The sequence below is a fragment of the Procambarus clarkii genome, chromosome 48 (genome assembly GCF_040958095.1).
Source record: "Procambarus clarkii isolate CNS0578487 chromosome 48, FALCON_Pclarkii_2.0, whole genome shotgun sequence".
NCBI classification, from domain to species: domain Eukaryota; kingdom Metazoa; phylum Arthropoda; class Malacostraca; order Decapoda; family Cambaridae; genus Procambarus; species Procambarus clarkii.
This window is the reverse complement of record NC_091197.1, coordinates 5,930,579-5,953,997: the sequence shown is the minus strand read 5'-3', so window position 1 is coordinate 5,953,997 and position 23,419 is coordinate 5,930,579. Positions and strand designations below refer to the sequence as shown.

Here is a 23,419-nt window from a genome sequence, read left to right as displayed (position 1 = left end):
AAACCTGTCGCACATCCGTAGCAGGTCATTGACCACATGTGTTTTTTATATATGGTCTCCGTTTTCTTATTTTCGTTTTTTTTTCCAAAACGCAGCAGCTGGAGCTTATCTTCATTGAACTCCATATTATTTTATGAGTCCCAGTGAAAGACCTGATGTTCGTAAAAGACTTCCATAAAACGAAGGTGGAGAAGGTTCAAAAGTATGCCACCAAACGAGTTACAGAACCAACAGCTGTAAGTTATACGGAAAGGCTCCGTGAACTGCACCTCACGTCGCTGGAAAACAGAAGTTAGGGCAGACATGATTACCACATGCAAAATTCTCAGGAGAATTGACAAGGCAAAAGACATTATTTAACACTGGTGGTACTCACACAAAGGGACTCGGGTGGAAACTGAGTACCCAAATGAGCCACCTTACCTTGATGTTACCTTGAGGTGATTCCGGGGCTCAGCGACCCCGCGGCCCGGTCGTCGACCAGGCCTTCTGGTTGCTGGACTAGTCAACCAGGCTGTTGGACGCGGCTGCTCGAAGCCTGACGTATGAGTCACAGCCACAGACATTAGAAAGAATTTATTTTCAGTTTCAGTAGTTATAAATGGAATGCATTAGGAAGTGATGTGGGAGGTTAAATCCACATACAGTTTCAAATGTAGATATGATGGAAATCTGTAAGATCATGAATCTGTACACCCGTACACTGACGGTTGAGAGGCGGGAGAAAAAGAGCCAAAGCTCAACCCCCACAAGCATAATTAGGTAATACAACTAGGCGAGTACAGACAGAGAGAGAGAAGTATGGCGCCATAAGAGGACTGAGGCGTCACCTGCCCGTTGTGACAAGTAATGGCTGGCACGTTACCTCTAGAGCGCCCACACCGCAAGCTCTCCCACCAACCTGCAAAACACAAATGTTATCTTAGCACAAGTTATCACAACATGTCTCGGTAATTTATCTTAAATACTCTGGGTTTACAATTCACGGAACACTATCTAACCTCAAATTTATGCATTAATCCCTTCAGATGGTCCCGAGGATCAATGTCCCACGCAACCCGGTCTCTGACTAGGCCTCCTGGGTACCAGGTCAACCCAGGTTGACCTGGTAAACACCTCCAAAGGTGAGGTGCGGCAGGGCTCACCAAGTTGAAGAGTTTAGAGTCCATAATGTTTCTCGCATTGTTGGCTAAGAACGTGTGTAAATTTGGAGCCAATGGCTACATTATCATCCTGGTGTAGAGTTACAGATATATCCCGGGATGTGTGATAACATTGCCACTTTACAGGCCCTACATTGACCTTGCCACCAACATGACTGTGTGCCTCAGGGTTCACGGCATCGACGGAGGCCGGGGGACTCTCACCCGTGGCGGAGACCGGGGGGCTCACACGGCGCCTGCGGCGGCGCGGCAGGGCTCACACGGCGCCATGTTCAGTTCCCAGACCCATCAACCCCCCAAAGACCCGTGTGGGGGTTCCTAACTCATATTCGATGAGCTTCTTGGTGTGTTTAGGGAGACTCGAGCCATTGTTGGTGATGTGGGTGCTAATTATTGCCGCCGCTGCCAGTGTGGGTGAGTGTGGCTGGCGGCGGGGACACCACACCCACACCCCCATTCCACACGCATCACCCAAACTCTAAATTTACCTCAACTATCCACTATTAATGATGTTAACACTGCGCTGAATGTATATTTTACCTCATGTTAGCACCTGAATGCGTGGCATAGCTGATGAGATATACCCAAGAATATACCTTCAAAGGACGAGTCGACTATAACCATGGATTGCCAACAAAATCCTGTAGGTCTAAGAGAGTATTATCTACACTAGCTATCCCATCCATCTCCGTAATACCACGCAAGAGAAGTCACACATCTATGGATCATGTAATCAAATAAGCAGACGCCTAGATTTTACTACTGCTCGAATTAGACTGCTGGGAGCACCGCTCCTGACAGACCTCACCAAATGTATACAGCCAGCTAAATTATTCGTACACCTTGCCTCACTATGTGATGGAATGTGGAAAAAATTAAAGAATACTTGTGATAGTTGTCTCATAGTTACACAAGAAATGTGTAAGGGTCTCATACCAAATGTACTTAAAGAAACTTTTGTTAACTATCCAAAGTGGAGATGCAAGATAGTTGAATGAAACTTCATATGCAACTTGCCCATCACTAATATAAATTTAAGTGCTTCACCTACAGGTCAATAGTTGGGGTCCAGCACCTGAACCTACATGTTGAGTATTGGGTCCATAATGTAACTGTTAAGGTAAAAGTGTCATTCGTCCTGTTAAGGCTTCTTGGGTTCACGACGATGATAGTTTGATAAAGTGTGAAGATCCTCTTGATAAACAAGTTATATTCTGTATATAAATCAAAGCCATAAATTGCTTGGGTGAACTAATATTGCCAAAAACTGGCATTGGAAGATAGGATTATAGGACAAGAAGAAGAAGGGAATACTTCTTCGCTATCTAAGACGTTTTCTCTGATGACCTTCTGGACATAAGGTCATAAGGATTGTGTCTTGTGTAAGATAACTGTGGATTTAGGAAAACATTAAGAACAAGATATTGATGTGAAGAGAAAACGTCACAATAACGAGTGTGAACCCCGACCATCCCCGACCCTACACACACCCCACACGTGACACACACTACGCGTCGGTCAGTTCCGGGTCCTTGACAACTCAAAAACATCCTGTACTTTTGAAATTCATCATAAAACAATCGAAACTGACGAAGGAAAAGATAGTAACGAAAAAGGTAGGGTGAGAGAAGGTGAAGTGAGAGGTGAGGGTACAACAACTTCAGAGTTGTCGACCAAACTGAAGTAAGCAATGGAACGGCTGATGGTCCAACCTTTGCTCACAGTTCAAGCACTATAAATTACATGTTATTGACCACACCGTCAAAATTTCCGTGATTTAGTGATATAAATTCAGACCAACATTGGTGGTCCGTGAAAGGTTAGGGACGTCACAGCTAGGTTAGAGCGCTTCTCGTTAGACAAAAGCGTTGCAAATTTGAAGCTGGAATGCGAGAGGAAGAGTAATAAACATTGTACAAACATTGCCTTAGTGACCAAGGGCGGGTCCTCAAGGGTTTGTGTACTCTGGCAGATAGGTGGGGAGAGTACAAGCCTTCCCTGCTTGTACAGTCATCACGGCCCTTGGTGTACACTTCAAGCATGTCTCCATAATAAGGTAGACTCTCTGCTCCATGTTCTCTGATCACCTGGTTTTTTCACTAATGTGAACTGATATGTCGAGTCAAATGCTCACTGCGTGTTCGTGTTGCATGAAAAGGTTTCCTACTTTGGTACATGTGTGCGGCGTCCGTCTGCGTGCTCTACCAGATCCTCCACCCAGGCTCCTAGCTCCACATTTCCAAGTGTATTACATTATTCAATTGCTCATTTCTCACACCCTACCATATTTTAATTGAAATTTTATATCGCGTTAGCCTTAAACAACAACTACGTCAAACGTATCCCACTTATTGGCAGCTCTAGCACTGAAAAACTTCTCTCTGACAGAGGGAGGAGGAAGGTGCAGTTCTGATCCCATGTTGTCCGGGGGTTATCTTTCACAAGATATTTATGATGTGTGATATGTTATTGGTCTATAATATTCTGTGTCTGCCTTACTACCTCTTGTGTGTCGTGACGCAGCCTCCTGTTTTATGGCGGAGATAACACCAGTATGTAGGATACGTCCCGATAACAGGTCAAGGGTCTGTGATCTTGATATTTTCCACGGGTATGTTACATAAGTAACATACCCGTGCAGCCCATCCTCCTGGTTAGATAGTACTTAAAGTAACCATGTGGACCATCGTACATATATTGACGTAATGGACAATTTGAAAGAAGAATTTGGTGCTATTGAATTTGGACAAAGTGGAAAAGGTTTAGAATTTCTGTTGGTAATAAAACCTAACCAGACCGTCCTAGGCCTAATACACGCTATCTGAAGCCTAATATACTAGAAATGTGGTATACTAGGCCTAGAAATATTTAAATTTAGTTTTTAGCTTTATTTTTTCTGAACCAAGGTGAATAGCACCAAATTCTATGTAATTGTCCATTACATATATCAATATATGTACGATGGTCCACATAGGATGCATAAAGTACTATCTAAAACAGGAGAATGAGCCGACACATGCACAATTTTAGCACTCGGTAATGTATCATTCATACAGCAGGGTTGCAAATGTGATAAAAAATAGTTTTTCTTACAAACTCAACCAAAAATCCTAACTTTGTTTTAAACCGAGGCAGAACCTGCACGTTGCACTTGATTTGAAGCCAAGGAAGCTTCAGCTGTATGATCATGCATCGCCGAGGGTAACATTTTGCACGTTACTTTATGTACTCTTATATCCTAACAAATTCCATGTAAATCTGAGCTGGTTGAGTCGGGAGCTGTGATGATCTGGCACGTGACCTCTGAGGCAACATGCCTCCTGTGATTCCTTAATCACAGGAGGATTCCTTGGAGGAAGGATTCACAGGAGGATTCCTTAATCACAAGAGGATTCCTTGGAGGAAGGATTCACAGGAGGATTCCTTAATCACAAGAGGATTCCTTGGAGGAAGGATTCACAGGAGGATTCCTTAATCACATGAGGATTCCTTGGAGGAAGGATTCACAGGATTCCTTAATCACATGAGGATTCCTTGGAGGAAGGATTCACAGGATTCCTTAATCACAGGAGGATTCCTTGGAGGAAGGATTCACAGGAGGATTCCTTAATCACAACATGCCTCCTGTGATTCCTTAATCACAATCACAATCTTATCATGTCTTATTCTGCGTGTCCCCTCCCTCTCATTTGTCAAGTGTGATCACCTGGTGGTTTAGTCATGACCTTCCTGGTGGGCTATGGAAGAGTTCCTTCTGGGACTCAGCCTTCCATGTTATGTTATACTCGTGTTGCCTCTCCGACACTCCTAGTGTCTGTGTACCCATATCTGGCCCCGCTGTGTACATCGTCACCGCCTCTTGTTTTATATTTTATATTTCTTCCCTACTCTTATGATTATTCTCTTTGCTCCAGGCACTGTTGTGTTCAACCATAGGCTAATGGTTCCCTTATCCCTCACTGGAGGTGCAATAATTTGTTTTGCCGGGGACAGGAAGCCTGCGTGCGCTCGCGTGCGTCTTAGTGTTACCTACAAATTTGAGTTTCATCCCCCATGCTATCCCCTCCAGGAATTCTCTGAATTTCTGGTATTTTCCTTTCTGGTATGCTAGCCTTACACTTCACAAGTGTTAACGTCTTTCTAAGGTCTTCATTTTCACAATATATTCAAAAGACTAAAACATAATAATCAATGGCTTCTATTGGCATTCCATGGCCAATGTTTTTAATGTCCATCTCATTCTGGTTAAAGACTAGTTCTAGCCAAGCTGGTTGGTCACCGCCACTCCTGATTTCCTTACTGCCTATTTCACCAGGACGTTCCTTTCTACCACATCTACAAGCTTACCTTTCCATCCACCCCCCCCCCCTGCCCCCTCTTGGCTCTATTGTTTCCCTGTCAATTTGTCTATGACTTGTGTCTCATTACTAGCTACTTTACTTTCAGTGGCTGTATTTGCCGCCACCACCCTGGTGGATGTATATAATTGATCTGTTTGTAATTTTGTATTCTTGGATTGGTCTTTCGTGGTTATCTGAGGTGTTGTTGATAATGACTATCACCACATTCTCACCTTGCAATGAAATGATTACCTTAATGTTGACTACCTGTTGGTTCTAGGGATCAACGTCCCCTCGGCGCGATCTCTGACCAGGCCTCCTGGTGGGTGGTGTGGTCGACCAGACCACAAACCAACGACCAGACACTGTACCAAGCACAGTACCCTGAAAGGGACAGATTTTCAGGGTGCATGATCCGAATTTTACTTTGTTGACTATTACATACTGTTCTGCTCGTTAGGAAGCTAAAGATCCATTTCCACGATGCAGTCTCAGTCGTTGTTTCCCGCCTCGTCGTCTTTACCAGCAGTGCCACACTACCTCCTACTCCATCAAGTCCTTCACTCTTTATTACCCAGTATTTCCTTGAGAATATTGTATTCCTAATCATACCAGGTAATTTAGTCTCCAGTAATGCTATCATATCGGGGCTTGTGTCCTCAGTCCTTACTTTGACAGTCCATCAAGGGACGTTAGGTGCAGAGTAAGGGTTTCCGAGGAGGCACACGCAGCGAGGATGTGTGTAGTGAACAGTGTATGGTTGATGTGAGCAGGTCACAGGTCCCACCACACCCTCACCTCCAGTAACCCTACTTCACCACCACCACCACCACATTCCCTTCCCCCCCACCACAACCACCACCACATCCCCCACCACCACCACAATACCCGGTACCACCATTACTAACACCACCACCACCAACCTCCAACATGACTAACGTCGCCAACACCAGCGTCGCCGCTGCCGTCGTCACCATCATCGAGGTGAGCCTTCTCTCGAGGCTCGAGCTATGAACCATTCCTCTCAATAATTTCTGTGAATGACCTACCCGAGGGAGTAAGCTCGTATATGTCCATGTTTGCAGAAGACACAAAGCTAAACATGAATATAAAACCCAAGGACGAATAAAGAATTACAAGCCAACCTTGACAAACTTCCAGAAGCTGACAAATGGCTGATAGAGTTCAAACGCAAAAGTATAAAGTAATGACGATAAGAGGGGAGAGAGACCATAAGGAATCTACACCATAAGATGGAATCTAAGAAAGAGCAGGCCTTGGGAGTGGACATAATTCCAGCACTAACAATAAAAGTTAACAGGATAACATCGGGAGAATATGGGAAGTTGACAAACATTAGAACAACATTTGTAAACCTAAATAAAGGCTCTTTCACACTAATTTATAGAGTGTATGTTAGAACAGAACTAAAGTATTACGTACCGGCTTGTAATCCCTATCTGGTCTATCATAAAACCAAAAACTGAAAGTGCAGGAAGTTGCAGGAAGTGCCAGGACAAAGAGTGTCAAGCTACGATGACAGGTCAGGGACCACCACCACTTCTAGTGGCCACCATGGCCTCTGTAGCCAGTGTTCCCAACAATTACATTTTAAATACTACCCTTGCTGACTAAAGCTCTTGTGAAGACCATTATCCTGTCTCGTGTATACGTTTAAAAACTTCCAATATACTGTGATGTGCTCCTCTCCCTCACGCATACCAGCGTACGAGTACGGCTGTACACACACACCTCAACCAGTACACCTGTACCTGGAGTGTACATGCACCAGGTTCAAGGAGTTTTAACTCCCCAAGCCCGGCCCTAACTTGTGTGAGCTTGCTGCAACAGGCTGTTGCTTAGAGTGGTCGGCAGGCCCACACGGCCACGACAGCTCGACACTTCTTGCAGAAAACTGTCCAGTATTATTTTTTTCTTGAAGACTTCTACTTTTATTCCGGCAATATCAAGTTCAAGTATGTTTATTGAGACAAGAAAGAAATACATCTCAAAGGGATAGAGTAGCTTAGGCTATTTCTACCCACCTCCGGCAATATTTCTTGCTGCTGGGAGGATATTGAACAGCCGTGGATCTGTGATGTTGAGAAAGTGCTCTCTGATTGTGCCAATGGGACCTCTACTCCTCACTGATTTTATTCTGCATTTCCTTGTATATGGGCCTGACGGCTGAGTGGACATTGCTCGGTATTCGTAGTCCTAAGGTTGCGGGTTCGATTCCCGGTGGAGGCAAAAGCAATTGGGCAGTTTCCTTCCTTCAACTAGCAGTAAATAGGTACCTGGGAGTTGGACAATTGCTACAGGCAGCTTCATGGGGATGTGTCAAAGGAGGCCAGGTCGAGGACCGGGCCACCGGGACGCTAAGCCCCGAAATCATCTCAAGATATATCGTTCTCTCCAATATGGTATATCTTGTGTGCAAATTTGGGACCTGGAAGTCCAATATCCACCATGAATATATTTGATACCTGTACATATTTGATACCTCTCTCGTCTCCTTTCCTGAGTACACTTTGAGACCTTTGAGATGGTCCCAATAATTTTGACGTTTTATCGTGTCTATGCGTGCCGTATATGTTCTCCATTCCCGCTATTTAAAAAAAAAAAAAAAACTCCTGCTCCGAAAGGGAAGTACTGAGGCGTGCACATGACGGGACGGCAACAGTGATTTAAATGGTACTAACATTGCTGCGGGGTCCCTTGAGTTGATCGTTCTCATAATCCATCCTACCATTTTCCTGGCCGCCGCTATATATGCTCGGTTATGTCCACTAAATGTTAGGGCGTCAAACATCATAATTCCCAGATCTTTTACATTTTGCTTTCCTTCCAAGGGTAGGTCTGATTGTGTCCTGTAACCTGCGCTTCGGTAAAGTTCCTCGTTTCTAACATACCCAAGTACCTGGAACTTATCACCGTTAAATACCATGTTATTTTCCGTTACCCAACTGAAGGCTCGAGTAATATTTTCCTGTAGTTTTTCAGTGTCATTTACAGAGGAAATTTATATGGCGATTTTGGTATCGTCTGCAAAGGATGACACGAAGCTGTGATTAGTATTTTTGTCTATATCCGAGATAAGAATGAGAAAGAGCAGTGATGCAAGGACTGTGCACCGGGGTACAGAGCTTTTCACTGCACTTGGACTTTATCTAATTTGAGTGACTGTTACTATTTTCATTGTTTGATATAAAGTTTAAAATCCAACGCCCCATTTTACCCGTTATTCACACTGATCTCATTTTATGGGTTATCACTCCACGGTCACACATATCGAATGTCTTTGCAAAGTCTGTGTATTCAACATCTTCATTTTGATTTGCTTCTAATGCTTCTGTAATTTTGTCATAGTGGTTGAGTAACTATGACAGACAGGATCTTCCCGCTCATTATCCATGCTGACCTGGGCTGTGAAGTTCACTGTTCAGCTGTACACGTATTCTCCCTCATAATCAGTATGCAGTATGAGACTCCCAGGGTGCAGTGGAAATGAACTCGCACACAAATAACCACATACAGTGTGACAGATTTGTCTTAATCCTACAAATAGTAGAACTAATTAGCAAACACCCTAGACCTTATTTTCACAATGATGAACCGGTTAAGAACATAATTATTTTAAATACGTGTTCCTCAAGTAAGTAATTATCAAAAAGATGGCCCCAAACCGGGAAGGGTATGTATCACCATCATATGTGCGGAATAATCAGAGGGCGCTAAATATCACCAAGGATACCAACACGAGAAGAGAAACGCATAAGGCGAACGATATCAAAAGTATCCGATTCACCAAGAACACTACCGAGGGACAGGTGACCGCGAGAGGCGGTCGGAAAGCAAGACACACGCTCGTCCTGGAAGTCAGGAGATTCAACAAGGATATGAACGACCGTAAGAGGGACAATGCAATTAGGACAATAAGGAACAGGGCGGCGCTCCATCAAGTCTGAAGAGCAGAGAGAATAGCATAAAGCTCCGCTGTGAAGATGCTAGTCTCCGGAGGTAAGCGACACATAAGTGTGATCAGAAAAAAACAACAGTAGCCAACACCGTCCGCAGACTTAGACCCATCAGTGAAGACGGAAACGGAGCGGGAGCGAGAAGAAAAGTGCTCAAGGAAAAGGCGTTTGAGAACCGTAGGAGGGGTAAAAGCTTTAGTGATACGGGTTAAGGATGCACAAAACTGCGGAAGAGGGACTCTCCACGGGGGCAAAGAAGGAACAACACGAGGAAAAATATTAGAAATACGAACTGAAAGAGAATCCTGTAAGCGTGATAACCGGACAGAAAGAGTGTGGTGGTGAAGAGGAACAGGAACCGCAGGCAGTGTAAAAGTTAAAGCACGACAGAGGCGAGAGGAAGGATGTTGTAAGGACCGCGCAAGATAGCGAAGACAGTAGCGATCACGGCGGTCCTGGAGAGATAGGAAGCCAGTGTCAACATACAAGCTGAGGACGTGTTCCTCAAATCACAACCTCATCAAAGTTCAGACAAGCGTGGCCTACACACCTGTGCAGTCAGTCTCAAATCGGAGGACAATCCTCCAGCAAATTCAATGTTAACAACAAACTGATTAACGGGGAACAAATATACGAAGATAAATATGCTGAGAACTGCTATATAGTGCAAACCTATACAAGTGCTTCGAAAAAAACAGGCACAGTAGCATTAAAAATATGCGCATCTCATTTCCGTAGGTTAAATTTAGGTCGTCAGACACCATTATTCCCAAATCCTTGACATGTTGCTTTCCTACTAATGGCAAATTTGATTGCGTTTTGTACCCTGTATTATGTTTAAGGTTCTCATTTTTACCGTACCTGAGTACGTGGAATTTATTGCTGTTAAACATCATGTTATTTTCTGCTGCCCAGTCGAAAACCTTATTAATATCTGCTTGTAGTTTTTCCAATATCTTCAGCAGGGGTAATATTATGCTGATTTTTGTGTCATCTGCAAAGGATGATACGAAGCTGTGCCTTGTATTTGAGTCTATATCTGATATGAGAATAAGGAAAAGCAGTGTTGCCAGGAATGTACCTTGAGGTACTGAGCTTTTAACTGCGCTTGGACTATTTTATATGGTTGACTGTTACTCGTTCGTGTCCTGTTTGTCAGAAAACTGAGTATCCTGCGTCCTACTTTACCGGTTATTCCCACTGAACTCATTTTGTGTGCTATCACTCCATGGTCACATTTAACGAAAGCCTTTGCGAAGTCCGTGTATACCTTGCCTTGATGTTACCTTGAGGTGCTTCCGGGGCTTAGCGTTCCCGCGGCCCGGTCGTCGACCAGGCCTCCTGGTTGCTGGACTGGTCAACCAGGCTGTTGGACGCGGCTGCTCGCAGCCTGACGTACGAATTGCAGCCTGGTTAATCAGGTATCCTTTGAAGGTGCTTATCCAGTTCTCTCTTGAACGTGACGGGTCGGCCAGTTATGCCCCTTATGTGTAGTGGAAGCGTGTTGAACAGTCTCGGGCCTCTGATGTTGACAGTTCTCTCAGAGTACCTGTTGCACCTCTGCTTTTCAACAGCAGTATTCTGCACATCCTGCCATGCCTCCTGGTCTCATGTGATGTTATTTCTGTGTGCAGAAATTCGCACACACGCACACTACAGGGAACCTGCCATAGTAGTAGATACACTAGTGGTTTTAGAAGCGACCGAGGAAACTGGCAACTGGCAAAAACTTTCACTGTTTACACGACTCTAGTCTGGGCGAAATAATTTAGTAATGGTAATGTGGGCAATAAAAGCAGAGCAAGAGACGTGTATCACACTAAGTGACAGCTCAATGTGGTTCTCCATAACGCACCATCCAAACTTTTCCAGTAAAATCTTGCCTGGGTAGGCGGCGGCCACGCTCTACACCCTCCCCATCACCACCACACTAGTCTTAACACCCAGCCCTCATAGACCTGGTACACCAGTGTTCCACGGGTGTCTAGCCTCATGACCCTTTTAGGTAATGTATCAATATAGTGTCAATTTGACCAATATTGAAGCATTTCACAGCCTCCAGTATAATAGCGGTGACTGGCAGGGCCAGGTATTACTGGCAAGGAGCACCAGGTAACACAGTAGACAACCATTACTGAGGCTTGTGGCTCCACTGTGACAACAAACACGCCCCAGGCTCGATACATGCGGCCAGTCCCACCTCTTGTCTCATTCACATGCTTCGCTAATCCTGACGCGATCGACCAGAGGGTTAAAATTCCGATGCTTTAATGACGTTAAGACACGGTAATACTGAGGCTGCCTGGGACTAATGACCAGCAGCCTCGACAGGTTAGGTGGGCTGCCTCGGGTCGTACGCTTCTCGTTACCTTGAACCTCCATGAGGTTCCGGGAGTCTTTCTACTCCACAAGCCCGGCCCGAGGCCAGGCTTGACTCGTGAGACCTTGGTCCAACAGGCTGTTGCTTGGAGCGGCCCGCAGGCCCACATATCCACCACAGCCCGGTTGGGACCAGCGTGTTTAAAACAAACGGCACTGATGATAATCAACTGATAAGAGCCCCAAATATTAATACAATATTACATTGTATTATACTGAATAACTATATATAATGATACAAATATTAACACATTATCTGGCGCCACTAGCTCTCTACAGACAATTATATCAATTGTCGCCATATGGCCAAGAGGCCATAAATAAATACTGGTAATTACATAATACTGAGCAAACCTCAGTCATGTGGAAGCTGTCGTGTCCAGCCTGGGTCATAACACACCATTCACTTACACACACACATTTTATATTTACATATTATATATATTATATATATTATATATTTTATATATATATATATATATATATATATATATATATATATATATATATATATATATATATATATATATATATATATATATATATATATATATATATATATATATGCGAACAAGCCTGAATGGTCCCCAGGACAATATGCAACTGAAAACTCACACTCCAGAAGTGACTCGAACCCATACTCCCAGGAGCAACGCAACTGGTATGTACAAGACGCCTTAATCCACTTGACCATCACGACCGGACATAATGAGGTGATAGCCGAGGCTATTTGAAATATTTGAAAATCAGAAGTACCGGTGTACCGGTGTACTCGGTGTGCTATTTGAAAATCAGAAGTACCTCTCAAATAGCCTCGGCTATCACCTCATTATGTCCGGTCGTGATGGTCAAGTGGATTAAGGCGTCTTGTACATACCAGTTGCGTTGCTCCTGGGAGTATGGGTTCGAGTCACTTCTGGGGTGTGAGTTTTCAGTTATATATATATATATATATATATATATATATATATATATATATATATATATATATATATATATATATATATATATATATATATATATACACACACACACACACATATATACACATTATACATACATATATATATACACATACACACATACATACACACACAAAACACACGAGTTCTTACATTCCTGTACAGTTCTTGTACTTGCACGCACAACGTTTCGGGCAAGTCCTTAATACTAATTTTCACACGCACATCCCCAGGAAGCAGCCCATAGCAGCTAACTAACTCCCAGGTACCTCTTTAATGTTAGGTGAACAGGAGCATCAGTGAAAGAAACTCTGCCCAGTTGTTTCCGCCCCGGCCGTGGATAGAACCCGGACCCTTAGGACTATGAACCCCGAGCGCTGTCCACTCAGCCGTCAGGCCCCCTAATCTAGGATCATCAGAGCCTTAGCCAGGGGCCACAGGGCCAGTTTGCTTGTCCATTTTAAAGAATGAAGAACAATTTCTATTTATATTCTAAGCTGTATCACTTATGAACCCATCCCTGCCCTTGTGTGGCAGTGCACAATAGAAAGTTGCTTTCACATATCCACACATTAAAACATTGATTGTAACCATGATATATATGTGCTTCAGCCTACAGTTTAGACCTATTGTCTTATGTATGACCCTCTGTCCTGCGTGACAGTGAATACTAGCATTAACCTCAATTTAATAAGACTATCAAAATCCTCAGATTAGGCAAAATTGTAATTAATTTTGTCAATAAAGATGTTAATAATAATAATAAGGGCCAGCGGTAAGAACACAAGCACGCTCTTTTGTGGCCTCTGGTCGAGGCTCTGGTGATCCTAGCAAATGAAATAAAGTCAGACAAAATTATATAAAAACCATTCGTGATTTTATTTAAATATTAAGAATTATCAATACTTCGAATGATTTTTTTTAACACATTTAGGTACCTCTGCATTTGTGCAGCCACCCTAGACTATATGAAGGGGAGTACAGTGTCTCAAAAAACTAGCTGCGTGGCGCTAAACATCCCAATCACACAGAATAATTACTCATACAAAGGCATGTGTTTAATAGTCTGCATTGGAAAACTCTGGGTGTGTTATGAGGATATCAACAACAACACAAGAGTGAATAAAGGTAGCAGTGACAAGTCCCCATCTCGCAGGATGGTTATCATATAGGCCATATGCTCAGTAGCATGTAGTCATTGTTTGTTCGCAAGGTAACCGCCTGCACTGGCAAATTTTGGGTACATTGTGAGGATATCCTCAAGAACACAAGAGTAAATGAAGTAATTCCAAAGTTCCAGGTACCATTAATATTTGTAGCCATCCTCGTGTTACTGACCAAGGTACAGTGCAAATACCCCCACATGGGGTAATTTACCCTAGGGCGAGAGCCCCTCGTCTACACCCCCAGCGGAGAAGGGCAGAGGTCGCTGCCTAAATGGTTTCCCGTTTCCTGTTGTCAGGGACAAGACGCCTCTTGGTGTACCGAGGTCTCCCTACCCACCAAGTGACCTTCTCCACCAGGTATCCTATAACACCTGCCTAACTCCCTCATATACCTGCTTGATGGGGTTCTGGGAGATCCATTTACTGCTGGGTGAACAGAAGTATGTGGCGTCATAAAACGTGGCTAAACAGGTGACTGTGCCTGACGGCACTAACCCTGCTATACCAACCCCCACTGCCTTTGGCTGTGTCGGGAGGCAGTAAACATGTTTACACTCGCCCAAAAGGAGAAAAAGGATAAAGCAAAAGAGGAATCCATGGTTTAATCGAGTATGCGAGGAAGCAGTTAAATACAAGGGCATGGAGGAACTAGAGAACGTCAGGGTGCAGAGATACCAGAGGGCCAGGAATGAATACCTCAGTGTGAGAAGAGAAGCGCGCACACACAATATGAAAATGACAAAGTAAGGAAAGCCAAGACCAAACCAAAACTGTTCCACAGTCACATCAGGAGGAAAACAACAGGCGATGAAACAGAGAATGGGCGAGGACTGGTACACAGGCTGATAAAGAGGTGCGCGAAGAACAAGAGATTCCAGGAGGTTTTCACAATAGAACGAGAAGTCCCTGAACTAAGATAAGTGGCAATAAACCAGGCAGTTTAGGAAGGGTTTAAAATTACCAGATATGACGTTAGGTCGTCTGTTGGATCTGGAGGTGAGAAAGGTTGTTGGACCAGATGGAATCTCGCCATGGATGTGCGCTCAAGCACTTTGCTTGCCACTCTCCATAGTGTATAAGAAGTCACTGAAAACAAGAGACCTGCCAGAAATACGCAAGACAGCCTCAATATACATAAAGGGTGACAGGCCAGTGTCCCCTAACTTGTATACCATGCAAGGTGATGGAAAAGATCATGAGAAAAACCTAGTAGCACACTTCTGGAGAGAAGGGACTTCATGACACACCACCAACATGGGTTCAGGGATGGTAAATCTTGCCTCACAGGTTTAATAGAATTCTACGACCAGGTGACAGATTAAGCAAGAAAATGGTGGGCAGATTGCATTTTCTTGGACTGTCGGAAAGCCTTTGACACAGTACTCCGTAAGTCTGTTGCATAAGTTGGACAAACAGGTAAGGTGCTCCAGTGGATAACAGGAAGCAGATTGTTACTGTGAGAGATGAGACTTCAGAATGGTGTGATGCCACCAGTGGAATCCCACAGGGTTCTATACTCTGACCTGTCCTGTTTCTGATATAGGTAACTCATCTTTCAGAGGGTATAGATTCATTCATCTCAATGTTTGCTGATGATGCTAAAATTACGAGGATTAAAACAAGGACAATATGAAGTTAAAAAATGACTTGGACAAACTGAAAGAATGGTCCAACAAATGGCTATTAGGGTTTAACCTAAGAAAATGTAATGATGATAGGTGAAGGGTGCAGGCGGCCGGATATAATATACCATCTGGGAGATGAAATGCTTCAACAATCAAGGAGAAAGACCTGAGGGTAGATATCATGCCAGACCTGTCCCCTGATGCCCACATCAAGAAGATATCAACAGCGGTATATGCTAGGTTGGTCAACATAAGAACCGTCTTTAGAAACTAGTTAAAAAAAATCAAAATCTTGTATACCACATGTCAGACTGACTCCAGACTGGAGCTGCATACTCCAGGATACTCCATACTCCTGGAGTGTGCAGCTCCAGTCTGGAGTCAGTATCTAGTCAAGCACAAGACTAAAATGAAGATGGTTTAATGGTATGCCACTAGACTAGTACCTTAGCGAGGGGTATAGCTATGAGGAGAGACTACGGGAACTAAATCTCATATCACTGGAAGACAAGCTCTAGGGGAGATATGAACACCACATACAAGATTCTCAGAGGAATTTATAGGGAAGGTAAATAAAGTTTATTTAACACAGGGTACACGCAGAAGGGGACACAGGCCACAGGTGGCAACTCAGTACCCAACTCAGCCGTAGAGACATTAGAAAGCACTTTTAAATGTCCGAGTAGTCAATAAATGGAATGCACTAGGCAGTGAGAGCGGGGATGGGGGGGAGATGGTACGGGGGATAGCTGGGGGAGGTATAGCGGGGGAGGGGATAGCGTGGGAAAAATTTATTAATATTTATTGAACAACATGTGTGGAAGCATCGGAGTGTGTATATATGAATGCTACACAGTATTCATCTATAGACATCCATATATGGTGAAACACATGTGAAGAACCTCTCACACACTCACAGCTCCCTGACAAGAGGGAGCCAGCTTAGCTTAGCTGCCAACACCCACACATCGTGTCAGCAAGGCGGACAGCCCGCCTGCTTTCATACCTCTCACAGTATTTCCCACTTCTAGACTTCCCTTCACCTATGCCTCTCCTTCCTTTTTACCCCCCCCCCCCAAAAAAAAAGGGGAGAAGGGAGGGGGATAGCAGAAGGGAGGGGGATAGCGGGGGGGGGAGGGAGAGGGGATAGCAGGGGCGAGGGAGGGAAGGAGAGGGAATAGCAGGAGTGAGGGAGGGAAGGAGAGGGAATAGCAGGGGAAGGAGAGGGGATAGCAGGGGGAGGGAGGGAAAGGTAATAACAGAGGGAGAGGGAATAGCAGGGGGGAGGGAGGGAGAGGGAATAGCAGGGGGGAGGGAGGGAGAAGGAATAGCAGGGGGGAGGGAGGGAGAGGGAATAGCAGGGGGGAGGGAGGGAGAGGGAATAGCAGGGGGGAGGGAGGGAGAGGGAATAGCAGGGGGGAGGGAGGGAGAGGGAACAGCGAGAGGGAGGGAGAGGGAACAGCGAGAGGGAGGTTGAGGGGATAGCGAGAGGGAGGGAGAGGGGATAGATAGCGGGGGGGGGGATAGTGTGTAGTCTTCAAATCACTTGTGCTGTCCCGTCTTGAGTACTGCTCAATACTCACTTCCCCATTCAGACAAGGAGAGATTGCTGAAATAGGGGGAGTACAGAGAACATATACGGGATACATAAACCAGATAAAGCAGCTAAGTTATTGGGATCGTCTCAAAGCTCTAGGAATGTACTCGTTAGAAAGACGACGGGAGAGGTATCAAATAATATACACGTGAAAAATACTGGAGGGTCAGGTCCCAAATCTACACAGTAAAATAACAACATACTGGAGTGAACGATATGGAAGAAAATGCAGAATAGAACCAGTAATGAACAGAGGTGCCATAGGCACAATCAGAGAGAACTGTATAAACATCAGAGGTCCACGGTTGTTCAACACCCTCCCAGCGAGCATAAGAAATATTGCCGGAACAACTGTGGACATCTTCAAGAGGAAACTAGATAGTTTCCTCCAAGGAGTGCCGAACTAACCGGGCTATAGTGGATATGAGGCCTATAGGCAGCAGCAAGTAACAGCCTGTTGGACTAAGTTATCACAACTCCAGAGACCCTCTCCAGGTAAGATCCAGGTAAGCAAGACAACACATATATATTTTAATTTTGAAAGAAACTGGTTTGTGTAGTGACTAGTCTGAGAATATTTTAAGAAAAACACCTATATGTTTATTTTATGTATACAAGTCTATGTAAAGCTGTCTATACTAATGAATAACCCAGACTGAAGCAAGTGTAACCACAATATCTTATCTACTAATCACACAGCCAAATCTAATTACAGTAACCACCTGATACCGATAATAACAAGAATATAGGATGACTTGGGCTATCACAGCAACAACTAGAGTTTAAAGTTTGTACAGCTCAGGCCTTTGCCAATGATCTTTCTTCGTTCATTTTAAGACTCCGTCTGTAACTGATGGAATGTGGTCGCCATTTGATGGAATTAGTGTTCCAGATAACGCTGCCACAGCTCCTCACACTTAAAGCACTCAAATATAAAAAGCAGTGTCGAAATTCAGGTGTTCTTGCTAAACTTGTATGACTGTAAAATCTTCGCTTCCTCGGGTTAATGATCTTTGGTCTGAATTGATGACCAAACCACACACCCGAAGATGAAGAGACGACGACGTCTCACAATGAACTTGATAATGGTCCAGGACGGACCGAAACGTCGTCGTCTCATCATCTTCTGGTGTGTGGTTTGGTCATCATATCTTCAGCCACGTCATTGTGACTCCATCGTCTGCAACGGTCTCAATTGGTTAGGCGAGTTAAGAGTGTACTTTCCTAATCAGATATAACTTGAGAGTGCACACTTGTACCGTCAGTTGTGATCGACCTGTCAGGTTTGGTCTGCTATTTAGACAACCCTGGTGAGCCGGAGCTGTCACAAAAACCGTCCAGGGATTGTTTGGCATGTGTGTGCGTGCGTGAGCGTGGCGGTGTAGCACGTGACCGAAGGCGTGACTCAGCAGCGGGTCAAACAATGCTTCTTCACCCTGATAAAACAACACACACAGTTGCGGTCCATGCCGGTCTGTACTAATGTGTGTGTACACATCAGCTGTGTTAATACATCAATCTGTTTCATACTTACCAATATTTGTTTACTAATCTACCGGTGACCAGCACACCACAACCTGGAGGTGGGACCACTCGCGCACCCTGGGGGCCAAGGCTACATAAGCAATCACCCCAGGCTACATAATGCCCGCAAAATAACGTCATCCACTCGGGCGGCACCGCCTCCATAGCATTCCCAAATCCATTTTCAGTTTTATGTCTAGAAATGTCATTAAAACATTTAGAAAGATCTAGATTTTACAGATATACATCTAAAAATAATCGAAAAATATATTAAGTATAACTAAGCCTCCCGCATGGTTTATGAAAATATAAATAACACTGAAATTTAGTGAAATAATGGAGACTAATAATGCTAAATACTTTGATATTTCTACTTTATGCAAAAAAAAAAAAAATCGTGCTCTTCAATTTCATCTTCAGCACAAGACGGACCTGGTTGTGAAGAAACTTCAAAATCTATTCTTTTGAATGACACCGCAACGATTGTTGCGGTGTCATTCAACACCTTGGAGGGAAGTTCTTGAGTCGCAACAGTTCTCTTACCTGGATAAACTGCCTTTGACCATCAAAATGGCTTTTGAAGCTATAATTTCACTTCTCATTTTGGATTTTATGCAATTCATCAAGCTGAATACTTTCTATTTCAGCATTGGAATACGGGAATATTAATTTAATTCCGAGACAGCGGCACGTAAGCTAGAAGGTGTTTTGGGAGTTGATTCCCCGAGTCCGTCCTGGGGCCAGTGATCAAGAGGGTAGTGTGTCTTCCTACAGCTATTGTTGATGTTTCAATCATCTTGATGTAATTTGCAGCCCGTTCTCAGAGTAAATCCATTAGAATGAGACACTAACCCCCCCCCCTCTCAAACCTGGATACAGTAGTTAGCTAAATATTTGTAATGGTTTGAAAGCATTTTATAGTTGCAATAATCATCTACTTGTAAACTGCTAAGGTAACCTGTTCCAAACAAATATTTTCAAGATATAACTTTATTGTATTATTACACACACAAATCACAATAGCGTGATGCATCAAATGAACAAATCCACAAGGGCCGTGATGAGGATTCGAACCTGCATCCGAGAGCATCCCAGACGCTGCCTTATTAAGGCAGGCAGCGTCTGGGATGCTCTCGGGCGCAGGTTCGAATCCTCGTCACGGCCCTTGTGGATTTGTTCATTTATTGTATTATCGTTGGTTTAAAATATGAAAAATATATATTAAACTCGTTTCTTTCGAATAGTCTGAAGAACTTAGTTTTTGATCAATGAAATTCTTAGGTATACTCAACTAGTCTTCAAATTCCTATTTCACATTTTTGAGAATGACACACCGATTTAACTTAACCAAATGTAATGAATTCTAACGCAACCTTAAGCTAACGTGACCCTGGATAGTGAGTAGATAATAGCACTAATCAAGTAGTGGTTTTGAAATTATTACATCCAGGGAATCTGCTCCCTGAGGGTGGTTGGCAGACTGTGTATTTGACTGATCTCTGGGCTAGGAAGTTGACAGGTCACGACAGGTCACGACACCAGTGATGGGAGGGGAAGCTCCGGTCATGACAGGTCAAGACACCAGAGTGAGGGGAGGCAGCGGCTCCCAAGCACTGCTTGTGGGAGGGCGGGGTGGCTCTCTGCCAAGGCTCCCAGGCTAATTCAGGCATCTCCCACCAAAATTGTGGAGGTGCCGCGCATACTTTTATGGCGTGGTACTGCCAGTTCTCACGAGGATTGCTGCTGCTGTGAAGGCAATGTTGAGGCGGGAGGTGGGAGGAGCGCATGCACTGGATAATCAGCAACGCCCACGTGTTTTACTCCCTCATGCTAATGTTGTCAATAGTTATGACAGACCTACACTGTGTCCCTACAACACCAGCCAGCTATAACATGTAGGCCTACAGGAACAAGGCGTCGCTACAACACCAGCCAGCTATAACATGTAAGCCTACAGGAACAAGGCGTCGCTACACCACCAGCCAGCTATAACATGTAGGCCTACAGGAACAAGGCGTCGCTACAACACCAGCCAGCTATAACATGTAGGCCTACAGGAACAAGGCGTCCCTACAACACCAGCCAGCTATAACATGTAGGCCTACAGGAACAAGGCGTCGCTACAACACCAGCCAGCTATAACATGTAGGCCTACAGGAACAAGGCGTCGCTACAACACCAGCCAGCTATAACATGTAGGCCTACAGGAACAAGGCGTCCCTACAACACCAGCCAGCTATAACATGTAGGCCTACAGCAACAAGGCGTCGCTACAACACAAAACTATTTACAGTAGTCAGTTTCCTTTCCAGAAACAGTATAGTTCCTACCATCTTAATCGGATTATATATAACGAAGAGTTTAATATAGTCCTGGACTATGTTCAGGACTATAGTATACTTGCCGGTTGGTCAGAAAGCTTATGTGGTGGCCTTAATAACCCTAGATCATACCTGGAGAGCGTTTCCAGATTTCTTCTACTCTAGGTTTGACTTGTAATAACTTGATCCAACAGGCTGTTGCTCGGAACGTTACGCAGGCCCATACATGTCCACTAAAACCCAGTTGGTCCAGCACTTCTTGCAGAAACTTATGTAACAACTCCTGGAAGACTTCAACTATTGTTTCGGCAATATTTCTAATGCTTGGTGGGAGGGTGTTGAAGAGCCGTGAACCTCTGATGTTCAGACAATGCTCTTTGATCATCCCTATGGTGACCTCTACTCCTCATTGGTTCTAATCTACATTTCCTTCTGTATCTTTACCCCTAGTACATAGTTATTTTGCGCAAATTTGGGACCTGGCCCGCCATTATCTTTCACGTGTATATATATATTATTTGCAACCCGACCTTCGACCAAGTACATTTCGTCCAGCGGTCTACCCCAAAGACGCATTCATCAATGTTACCACGCTGTTCATTCAAAACAGAGACTTTTATAAAATATCAATTAATATTATCCTATATTAGCATTTTGTACGTATTTAGGCACTGGTTAGGTTAGGGTTGGTGTTTAGGTTCTGTTGGGGATTATTTGTATCTGTAGTACGTAGATGAAACATTTACAGCGTTGTGATTCTAACAAAATTCGTCAGCGAAGTACTTGTTCCGGAAGTGTTCGAACGTCATCAGTTGAGAGTCCTGTGTAAACCGATTTTCATTCATAAACATGGGGTTTGGCGGGTGCATAGAATGGAATTTGGGTCTTTGTTTAGAGGACGGGCTGATTATTCGAACAGAACATCTCGTGCGTAGGTTCAAACCCTCATCACGGCCCTTGTGGATTTGTTCATTTGATATATCACGTTATTGTGATTTCCGAGTGTAATTAATTACATTTATGTATAACTATGCCAGTGCCGAGGACCTCTAGTCTCCACATACCATATGCAGTGTCTAGCATATAGCACCAGTGACAGTAAATACAACACCCTTTATACTCCATTGCTACGCACGGGAGACATCTCCCGTCACCCAGGGTGCAGTCGCACCTCCATAGATCTTCAGTATCAACTATTGATACTGGTAATGGCTCACAAGGGCCACCACTTACGGGCTATTCATGCCCGTGCCACCTTTTGGGTGCCTTAATCTTCATCAATCATCAATCAATCAACCCTTGCTACGTGATTGCTTTAGTACACTGTGTCCTCATCATTGTACACTCACCAATGTTACCTAACTTGTGCTTCACATAACACCTCAATCTCACTCATTGTCATAATATTTTATCACTGACAAATCACATTATTGTGAATGTAACGTATGTCTGCATCCATGTAAATGGTAGCCGAGGCTATTTCCCCCACCGTCCCGCCAGGGGACGGTGGGGGAAATAGTCTGTTACCATCGTCTTTTGTACTGTCATGGTTGGTCAAGTGGTTAAGGTACCAGATACGCCAGTTGCATAGTGCTTCTGGCTGTCTGGGATCGAGTCACTTCTGGGGTGTGGAGTTTTCAGTTGCATATATGCTTGGGGACCATTCAAGCTTGTTCGCATATTATATATACAACAACCAAGCATAAGATTGTTGGTAGTGGGAATCCAAACGTAACAAATAAAAACTAAGGGTAATCAGTGTTAGACAATCATGGAAGAACATGAATGTCAGCAAAAAGTGAAGATTCTCCCGCGAGAGGTTGATGCCCCACGATGCCTCACCTGTCCTGCCATGTTTTGTTGTACACCCTCAGGCGGAGTCAAGCAGGGGAGGAACACCCTCCACCCTAGACCCCCATACCACCCTCTTGGTCCACCTGCTGAGGCAGGGGAGGAAAACCCTAGACCCCCATACCACCCTCCTGGTCCACCTGCTGAGGCAGGGGAGGAAAACCCTAGACCCCCATACCACCCTCCTGGTCCACCTGCTGAGGCAGGGGAGGAACACCCTAGACCCCCATATCACCCTCCTGGTCCACCTGCTGAGGCAGGGGAGGAAAACCCTAGACCCCCATACCACCCTCCTGGTCTACCTGCTGAGGCAGGGGAGGAAAACCCTAGACCCCCATACCACCCTCCTGGTCCACCTGCTGAGGCAGGGGAGGAACACCCTCCACCCTAGACCCCCATACCACCCTCCTGGTCCACCTGCTGAGGCAGGGGAGGAAAACCCTAGACCCCCATACCACCCTCCTGGTCCACCTGCTGAGGCAGGGGAGGAACACCCTAGACCCCCATACCACTC

The 23,419-nt window shown here is 44.5% G+C and overlaps 1 protein-coding gene across 1 annotated transcript in view; it reads right to left on the bottom strand.

Annotated features, from left to right (window-relative positions):
* The window catches only part of Ubr3 (Ubr3 ubiquitin ligase), a 150,521-nt gene that overhangs the window by 111,854 nt on the left and 15,248 nt on the right, over positions 1 to 23,419 (bottom strand).